At 33.0% G+C, this 11,341-nt stretch overlaps 1 long non-coding RNA gene across 1 annotated transcript; it reads right to left on the reverse strand.

Annotated features, from left to right (window-relative positions):
- Positions 1-1,255: 1,255 nt before the first annotated feature.
- LOC134714510 (uncharacterized) lies at positions 1,256-5,579 on the reverse strand. Its single transcript, XR_010106546.1, has 3 exons — positions 4,986-5,579; positions 3,566-3,625; positions 1,256-2,857 (listed from the first exon to the last, which is right to left on the reverse strand). It is a non-coding gene; the product is annotated as an uncharacterized LOC134714510 (long non-coding RNA).
- Positions 5,580-11,341: the final 5,762 nt, after the last annotated feature.

An 11,341-nucleotide genomic window follows, 5' to 3' on the forward strand; every position in this document is an offset into this window, starting at 1 on the left:
CTCACTCAGTTCATGCATGGGACAAAGAAAAGGTTTAGACCACGACTCGGTCGCAGTCTGACCAAGTCACCCTTGGTCTGACAGCCAGGGTCCAACTGAGTGATCTATCTCCCTCAGTTCATATCAGTACTAGCAGATACTTGATATGTATGGTGGGGACGTTACTATACCTAAATGGGAGGTATAGTATCTGTGAACCCTAAACACAGATGGCGACTTAACTTCCCATACATGTAATCAAGTATCCAATGCTGGTACTGATAAGTTATATTATGTTTATAAAATAACTAATGAAAAACCTACCACAATAATAAGATAAAAACATTGCATCAAAGTTTCCTGTGGCAAGAAGTGAAATATATTCTTTAAGTTCAAATGTACTAAGTAGTCCAGTTTTAGTTGGTTTCCTTGAAGGTTTTCAAAAGGCTCAAAGAAGATATCACCTTTTGGGTAAATACAATGTGACAGTAACTCAACAATAGAGAAAAACCAAAAAAAAGCTAAGAAAATGTCAAAGTACTAGTCTTTTCCCAATAAACAAGTAATGGTATCTTTTTAGCCTTACAAGTCTTTGCATGAAAAATGTCACATTTATGTCATACATATGCTAGTCTGATTACCTCCACATAGCTTTGAAATAACCATCAATTGTTGATTATTGTCTAATGACAATGTACCTTCCTTTTAAAGGTATGCTGTGCACAAAACATAACAGGTCATGATATGTTCTTAATCCGAGGTTACACAAGGGTCAGATGACAAACAGTGTTATTACTATATACAAGTAGTACAAATTAGTATTACATGATGTAGGTGTTAAAAACTATAGGTCACTTTAAGTTGAAGAGGTTCCAATATAACAAAACATGATACAATTTCAAATGCAGAAACCATTATGGCCTGATCTATGTAAAAAAAAAAAACAAGCAAAAAAACACAATTCGAAATGATTACAATTGAATTAAAAGAGAACCTCAAAATCGACAGGAATCACCATACCCCAAAACATAATTTAGCAGATGGAGAGTTGTCTCATTGGCATCCATACCCCATCTTCTTATATCTATAGAATCACCATACCCTTAAATATTATTCTGAAGGGATAAATATAACCTGACATTATTACAAGCAAATATCAGCTTTTAGTCTTGTGTGGTCTGACCAAGCCAGGGTTTTAAACTCAAAACTCTTCTTCTCAAAATAACTGAAAGAAGATTATTTCTAAAAAGCGAAATAATAAAGAAACATAAAAAAGTTCAAATAAATGTTATTTATTAAAATGAGAAATGATTTATGTCACTAAACAATCACCTTATATAATACTGCTACTTAAGATAAAGGAATATGGCAATATTGAAAAAATACACCCTGCTTTAAAAACAAATCATACATTGTAGGGAAGAATCATAGGTTTTTTAATTGTTACAGAAATTTCAACTTTACACTTGTAATGAACTAGCAAACAGGGAAATGTTATTCTACTTGATAATAGTAAATAGTAAAACAAATAATATGTTACATTTTTCATTTTTTGTGACTTCTAAACATACAAGTAAAACAATACTAGCATTCTATAAAATATACCATTCCTTCTAATGCATTATGAAATACTTATTGACATTTCTTTTAAACTATTACAAAAGAATTCACTTACTAAAATCAAGAGGAGCAATGTTCAATTTCATGGACAGGGTTATTTTAAATATAAGAAAAAATTAACTTAGTCACAGGATTCACCATAAAATTTAAAAACAAGTTAAATCTTCTTTTCTACAAAAAAAACCAAGAGTTGTCTCCTATTTTCATTAGCCTTAATTATCATGACAAACTGTAAGTTACCAAAAGTACCTACAAATATGAGAAAGTACTCATTAAACTAAAAATGAAGTCATAATTGGGAGGAAGGGGCGTTTAATATCAGATAATATTGTGAATGGGAGCACTTTTGCAGATGATGACGACGTAAATATAATATGAAATCCAAATGTCAGACCAAACCACTTAATGCATTATCTAGACCTATGTTTACAAGCCGATCATATTTACAGAGCTCTTAATAATACTGGCATCTTACTATATTTACATCTTATATAGCATATCTAACAAAATATATATAAAAATTATATATAAAACCAATACATTCTAATTTATTGCAGGCCTTCCATGCAGTGAACAAAACTAGCTAAACAAGTGTATTCCCTCCCCTTAACCCTAAAACTCAGCCTGCTAGTTTCCATTCATCACAACTTATGCTCAGTTTGTTAAATTTAAAAACAAGTTAAATCTTCTATTTGCATTAGCCTTATCAGGAAATATCAAAATATCAAAAGTACCTACAAATATGGGAGATAACTCATTAAACTCTAGGAGTAGTTATCTGGAATAGTTGTGAATTGGAGGGGGAGTTGTCTCATTGTCACCAATTTCACATCTTCTTATATCTATATACCTATAATAGGATGGAAGATTGTAAGGGCAGGAGTAAAACAATGTGCCCCACCCCACCCCCAAATGAAGGGCATAAAAATAGAGTTAAACCAATGGCAGCTGATTGTTCTTACAAGTCACATCAAAGTCTTACATTAAACACCTAGTATACATGTACGTCATGTATTAACTAAGACCATTTAGGGGGGAACTGTAGGCCTATGAAATTCGATTGTAATCAACGTATCTGGTTTAAAAGAATAAATCTTTACAACTGGCTCTCCCCCTCTTTCTATCTCTCTCTCTTATAACATAATTGTATTACTTTACTACATATTGTTTTTGGTCAATAAGTGTTTCGAAGTTCCTCAGATCAACACAATTCATTCTTCTGCTTCAGTTGATTTCTAAATTAACTAGCACGCTTGGTCTACAAACAGAAAATAAAATTTCATTCAAAACAAACTAAAATTCACAAAATAATATATATAATGTTGAATATGTCAGAAAATATTTACATTTTATCCATATATGGGGTAACCAGGACACAGAGGCTAAAGAAATTCTTCATATAAAATAGTTAAGAATTGTATTAAATCTTATGGCATCTCAAGTATGATTTACCATTGTACTTACATTTTACTTCAGATATTTTTAAATAAACATGTCAATTTTTTCAGGCACCATGGATTAAAAATGTTCATTTAACCAAATATTTGATGGATAAGGACAATATGCCTTCAAAATAGTTTAACCCTGCCACATTCTGTATGTGCCTGTAATTCATCGGTTAATGTTTGTTGCTGTGTTACATATTTGTTTTGTTCATTATTAAGACAGTTTGTTTTCTCAATTGATTTTTTTTTTACAATTTTCACTTTTTGGCCCATTTATAGCTGACTATGTGGTATGGGCTAATTTTTACTCATTTTTGAAGGCAGAATAGTGACCTATAGCTGTTAATTAATATGTCATTTGGTTTCTTGTGGAGAGTTTTCAAATTGCAATCATACCACATCTTCATATTTTATATTTGTAATTAGGTATTGTATTATTATAGAAGCAATAAACTAGAACTGTTCATTATCTTTAATGTTACCTTGAAACAAGGATTTAATGTAACCGTCAACATACATACCTTAAAGTTGGTATTATTTTACATTCAGGTCCTACTCTCTTTTCAAAATATGCTGAATAACTGAAAAAAAAATTGAATCCATAACTGTGAAAGTTTTAAAACTTATTGTAGGCCGCATGTTGACCAATAGTTGTTAACTTATCTTTTAGTCTCTGGTGGAGTCAGTTGTCTCATTGACAATTATACCACATCTTATTTCAATATCTATACATGTATATGGAATTTAGTCAATTAAACAACAGCTTATCATTACCAGTTAATACATATAAATTAGATACAATATTCCTTAAGTGACATATAGTTCCAATGGGCCAAGTGTAAATATCAAATTTCTATGTATATACATTGGCAGACCAACGGGTGTGGGGATCCAGGTGTTGGAACCCCTCCTTTTTTTGTCCAATCAATGCATTTGAATGGGGACATAATAGCTGGAACTCTCCTTTATCCTGGGTTGTGAACCCCCCTTTTTAAAATTGATGGATCTGCCATTGATATACCTGTAGATTTATGTTATGATACACATGTCACTATAATAAATAATAACTTATAACTAATTACTTACTAATACATGTACATAACATTTTATCTAATAAATAAACTGTAAATTCAGAAATTATCGCGTGCATTTATTATTGCGATTTTGTCAATTTCAAATTAAATGCGATTTTAATTATTGCGTTTACAACTCTGTCGCATTATTCGCAATAATAAAAACCTCGCAATAATTTCTGAATTTACAGTACATGTATATTATCATGGCATTATAATACTTCTTAATTTACTAGGCTAATTCTCATGAATTTTTATAGTTTATATTTTTAGTTTATGTATGATTTTTTTTCAGCCTATGAATTCTTATTTGTAATACATATTTTGGTCATAAGTGTTAATTGTGACCTGTGGAGCAGGAACTGTGTACCCTTCCTATTCTTTCAAGAGCACCATTGTTAAAATTCTCCATTTTGTTAGGTTGATATTTACTCAATCTAGTTTTCTGGTTAGTGTCAGATTGCTCCCTTAAAAATTTATCCCTTTTCTAAACTAAAACAGAATATCAATGAGTATTTTTGGTGCTCCATGTTAATTACTGTAAACCAACTTGTTTTCGTGAGCAATTTATTTTCGTAACTTTCACAAGTAGAAAAATAACGCGAATATAAATCGTTGCGAATATGTCAATCTTTGATCTTTTCTTAATAATCTTCATAAAAAAAATCAGATAATCACGAAATTAAATAGCCGCAAAGTGGCAAAGAAAGGGTAAAACGCAAAATAAAGTATCCGCGAAAATAAATTGGTTTACAGTACCTTGTGGACTTATGTAATACTATATCCAGATGTGAATTTATACATCAAAATCATAAATACTTTAATGAAATGGCTAGACATCTACTACATGTACTTTATGCATATTTACCTTGTCTTTTGAATGTCAAAGATGCAGATCTGGAAGTGATGTTTCTCATCTGGGAGATCAATCAGTATATAATCATTCTTTACATGGACAGGATCTTGGCATAACTCTCAATCCCAAACCTGGAGAACCAGAGAATCTTTACTCAAGCTTTATTTCCTTTAGATCAATTGCTGATGAGTCAAATACACATTACCAAAAATTTTATATCAAGAGTTTTCTTCTCCTTCTTTCACGGCTGCATGACGACCATCATTCAGTCAGCTATTTAACCCATAACTGGGGCAAGGTTGATGAGTGCTAGTGATGTCCGCATGTCGATCGGCCTACACACTTCATCTCTAGGGTCCTTGCTACTCCGAGATCCTCTACAGTCAAGCCTAGGACACTAGATCCTAGTTACCATGTGCTGTCACGGGGAGGCACTGTAGAAGTCTTGTTTGTGTAGAGGCTATGTACTGGAAGGAAAGACTTACGCACTCAGCTTTCTTTTCACCTATGAATATAAGCTATCCAGCGGCAGTTTAAGAGTCTTTGACTCCCAACCACACTAGACGCATACACAAACCTGTGGCAACACCACCAGCACACAAAAAAAAAGGGGGTCATTATTTCAAAATTAGAAATAAGAAGGTTATTTATTAAAATTTAGAAAAAGAAATGGCTTTTTATTAAAATTTAATAAAAACGAAGGTTTATTTATTTATAATTTAAAAAAAGAAAGGATCATTTATTTAAATTTTGAAAAAGGAAGGTTTATTTATTCAAATTTAGAAAAAGGAATGGTTATTTATATTTAAATTCATAAAAGAAAGTGTTGTTTATTTAAATTCAGAAAAGAAAGTGTTATTTATTTAAAACCCAAAAGAAAGTGTTATTTATTTAAATTCAGAAAAAGGAAGTGTTAATTATTTTGAAATTTATAATGCATTTCATCCAAAAGTATAGGGTTAATTGTACTTCACAAACTTCAAAGCAACTAAACTGTATTAGAACAGTGTGAAATTACAACACCAACACATTACTTACTTCCCCTCCTTACCCAGCAACTTCTTCATCTCTATAACACTAGACCAAACCCTTAAAAACAAGTCCCTGGATTCCCTTGGGGTAACCCTCCCCGAACCCAAACCCTTTAAAAAAAGTCCTTGGACTCCCATGGGGTAACCCTCCCTAATCCCTTAAATCAAGTCCCTGGATTCCCATGGGGTAACCATCCCTAATCCCTTAAATCAAGTCCCTGGACTCCCATGGGGTAACCAGTCCCAGGTCAACTATATATAAAGCTGTTGCTATGTGGGGAGAAAGGATAATTAAAGAAAATGAAGCAGAAAACATCAGCAAGCCAGTATAAACTTTACCTTTTATTCTATACATACAGTGTTAATGGTTGTGGGTATTGTGATTGGGTATCGTGATTGGGTATCGTGATTGGGTATTGTGATTGGGTATAGTGATTGGGTATAGTGATGGGGTATGGTGATTGGGTATTGTGATGGGGTATGGTGATTGGGTATTGTGATGGGGTATAGTGATTGGGTATGGTAATTGGGTTTCATGTCTAGTTTATAGGTAATGTTCTACTGACTTGCTAGTGTTCAATTTTTAAAATTTTTAGAAAAAAGTAATGTATTCATGTTGCAATCAGACACTATAATAATGCAGTATTGTAAATTCAAGTTGTTGAAGGTCCAAATCTCAATGAAACACTGAAAATTACAATTTTCACACTGAAAATTACAATTTTCAAACTAATTTAGTTATTGTGAGCTAAATTTTGATATCTAAATTTAGGAAATGGAATGGTTATTTATTCAAATTTGGAAAAATTAAACAGTTATTAATTTTAATTCAGAAAAAGATAATTACTTAGACTTGTGTCTTTTAAAAAGCATTTTTACTCTTTATTAAAAATTGCACGGATATATTTTAATGCTTCTTTAATAAATTTTAGTGATTTGTTTGACATTTGATAAAAAAAATAGTAAAAAATTGCCAAATTTTGTTTTTATCATTAAAATCAAATAGATTTTGGTGATTTTAAAATAAATTTAACAAATTTTGTTGTTTTTATTCAAAATATTTAAATGGAAAATTCCCACGAAAATAATGTATCCATTACTTCCAGCCCGACATAATTCAATTCCGCCTTTCCATGAAGATAATGTATCCATTACTTCATCACGATATATTTCAATTCCGCCTTCCCATGAAGATAATGTATCCATTACTTCATCACGAAATATTTCAATTCCGCCTTCCCATGAAGGTAATGTATCCATTACTTCATCACGATATATTTCAATTCCGCCTTCCCATGAAGATAATGTATCCAATACTTCATCACGATATATTTCAATTCCGCCTTCCCATGAAGATAATGTATCCATTACTTCAGCACGATATATTTCAATTCCCCCTTCCCATGAAGATAAGTATCCATTACTTCAGCACGATATATTTCAATTCCGCCTTCCCATGAAGATAATGTATCCATTACTTCAGCACGATATATTTCAATTCCGCCTTTCCATGAAGATAATGTATCCATTACTTCAGCACGATATATTTCAATTCCGCCTTCCCATGAAGATAATGTATCCAATACTTCATCATGATATATTTCAATTCCGCCTTCCCATGAAGATAATGTATCCATTACTTCAGCACGATATATTTCAATTCCGCCTTCCCATGAAGATAATGTATCCATTACTTCAGCACGAAATATTTCAATTCTGCCTTCCCATGAAGATAATGTATCCATTACTTCAGCACGATATATTTCAATTCCGCCTTCCCATGAAGATAATGTATCCAATACTTCATCACGATATATTTCAATTCCGCCTTCCCATGAAGATAATGTATGCAATACTTCATCACGATATATTTCAATTCCGCCTTCCCATGAAGATAATGTATCCATTACTTCAGCACGATATATTTCAATTCCGCCTTCCCATGAAGATAATGTATCCATTACTTCAGCACGATATAATTCAATTCTGCCTTCCCATGAAGATAATGTATCCATTACTTCAGCACGATATATTTCAATTCCGCCTTCCCATGAAGATAATGTATCCATTACTTCAGCACGATATATTTCAATTCCGCCTTCCCATGAAGATAATGTATCCAATACTTCAGCAAGATATATTTCAATTCCGCCTTCCCATGAAGATAATGTATCCATAACTTCAGCACGATATATTTCAATCCCGCCTTCCCATGAAGATAATGTATCCATTACTTCAGCACGATATATTTCAATTCCGCCTTCCCATGAAGATAATGTATCCAATACTTCATCACGATATATTTCAATTCCGCCTTCCCATGAAGATAATGTATCCATTACTTCAGCACGATATATTTCAATTCCACCTTCCCATGAAGATAATGTATCCATTACTTCAGCACGATATATTTCAATTCCGCCTTCCCATGAAGATAATGTATCCATTACTTCAGCACGATATATTTCAATTCCGCCTTCCCATGAAGATAATGTATCCATTACTTCAGCACGATATATTTCAATTCCGCCTTCCCATGAAGATAATGTATCCATTACTTCATCAGGATATATTTCAATTCCGCCTTCCCATGAAGATAATGTATCCATTACTTCAGCACGATATATTTCAATTCCGCCTTCCCATGAAGATAATGTATCCATTACTTCAGCACGATATATTTCAATTCCGCCTTCCCATGAAGATAATATATCCAATACTTCAGCAAGATATATTTCAATTCCGCCTTCCCATGAAGATAATGTATCCATTACTTCAGCACGATATATTTCAATCCCGCCTTCCCATGAAGATAATGTATCCATTACTTCAGCACGATATATTTCAATTCCGCCTTCCCATGAAGATAATGTATCCAATACTTCATCACGATATATTTCAATTCCGCCTTCCCATGAAGATAATGTATCCATTACTTCAGCACGATATATTTCAATTCCGCCTTCCCATGAAGATAATGTATCCATTACTTCAGCACGATATATTTCAATTCCGCCTTCCCATGAAGATAATGTATCCATTACTTAATTCAGCACGATATATTTCAATTCCGCCTTCCCATGAAGATAATGTATCCATTACTTCAGCACGATATATTTCAATTCCGCCTTCCCATGAAGATAATGTATCCATTACTTCAGCACGATATATTTCAATTCCGCCTTCCCATGAAGATAATGTATCCATTACTTCAGCACGATATATTTCAATTCCGCCTTCCCATGAAGATAATGTATCCATTACTTCAGCATGATATATTTCAATTCCGCCTTCCCATGAAGATAATGTATCCATTACTTCAGCCGATATATTTCAATTCTGCCTTCCCATGAAGATAATGTATCCATTACTTCAGCACGATATATTTCAATTCCACCTTCCCATGAAGATAATGTATCCAATACTTCAGCACGATATATTTCAATTCCACCTTCCCATGAAGATAATGTATCCATTACTTCAGCACGATATATTTCAATTCCGCCTTCCCATGAAGATAATGTATCCATTACTTCAGCACGATATATTTCAATTCCGCCTTCCCATGAAGATAATGTATCCATTACTTCAGCACGATATATTTCAATTCCGCCTTCCCATGAAGATAATGTATCCATTACTTCAGCACGATATATTTCAATTCCGCCTTCCCATGAAGATAATGTATCCATTACTTCAGCACGATATATTTCAATTCCGCCTTCCCATGAAGATAATGTATCCATTACTTCAGCACGATATATTTCAATTCCGCCTTCCCATGAAGATAATGTATCCATTACTTCAGCACGATATATTTCAATTCCGCCTTCCCATGAAGATAATGTATCCATTACTTCAGCACGATATATTTCAATTCCGCCTTCCCATGAAGATAATGTATCCAATACTTCAGCACGATATATTTCAATTCCGCCTTCCCATGAAGATAATGTATCCAATACTTCATCACAATATATTTCAATTCCGCCTTCCCATGAAGATAATGTATCCAATACTTCATCACGATATATTTCAATTCCGCCTTCCAATGAAGATAATGTATCCATTACTTCAGCACGATATATTTCAATTCCGCCTTCCCATGAAGATAATGTATCCATTACTTCAGCACGATATATTTCAATTCCGCCTTCCCATGAAGATAATGTATCCAATACTTCATCACGATATATTTCAATTCCGCCTTCCCATGAATTTTAAGATAATGTATCCAATACTTCAGCACGATATATTTCAATTCCGCCTTCCCATGAAGATAATGTATCCAATACTTCATCACAATATATTTCAATTCCGCCTTCCCATGAAGATAATGTATCCAATACTTCATCACGATATATTTCAATTCCGCCTTCCAATGAAGATAATGTATCCATTACTTCAGCACGATATATTTCAATTCCGCCTTCCCATGAAGATAATGTATCCATTACTTCATCACGATATATTTCAATTCCGCCTTCCCATGAAGATAATGTATCCAATACTTCATCACGATATATTTCAATTCCGCCTTCCAATGAAGATAATGTATCCATTACTTCAGCACGATATATTTCAATTCCGCCTTCCCATGAAGATAATGTATCCATTACTTCAGCACGATATATTTCAATTCCGCCTTCCCATGAAGATAATGTATCCATTACTTCAGCACGATATATTTCAATTCTGCCTTCCCATGAAGATAATGTATCCAATACTTCAGCACGATATATTTCAATTCCGCCTTCCCATGAAGATAATGTATCCATTACTTCAGCACGATATATTTCAAATCTGCCTTCCCATGAAGATAATGTATCCATTACTTCAGCACGATATATTTCAATTCCGCCTTCCCATGAAGATAATGTATCCATTACTTCAGCACGATATATTTCAATTCCGCCTTCCCATGAAGATAATGTATCCATTACTTCAGCACGATATATTTCAATTCCGCCTTCCCATGAAGATAATGTATCCATTACTTCAGCACGATATATTTCAATTCCGCCTTCCCATGAAGATAATGTATCCATTACTTCAGCACGATATATTTCAATTCCGCCTTCCCATGAAGATAATGTATCCATTACTTCAGCACGATATATTTCAATTACGCCTTCCCATGAAGATAATGTATCCATTACTTCATCACGATTTCATCAAAATCCTGAGATGTTCTGTGTTTCTCAACCACTTTCCAGTCTAACAGAATCATTCTGAAATTAAACTGAAGAAAGGATTAAAATACCTGAAAAAAACTAACTTATTATACATAGATATTATGTACAGTGTTTTTTTTTGTTTTTTTTTTTATATATTTTT

The sequence above is a fragment of the Mytilus trossulus genome, chromosome 4 (genome assembly GCF_036588685.1).
Source record: "Mytilus trossulus isolate FHL-02 chromosome 4, PNRI_Mtr1.1.1.hap1, whole genome shotgun sequence".
Classification (NCBI taxonomy): Eukaryota; Metazoa; Mollusca; class Bivalvia; order Mytilida; family Mytilidae; genus Mytilus; species Mytilus trossulus.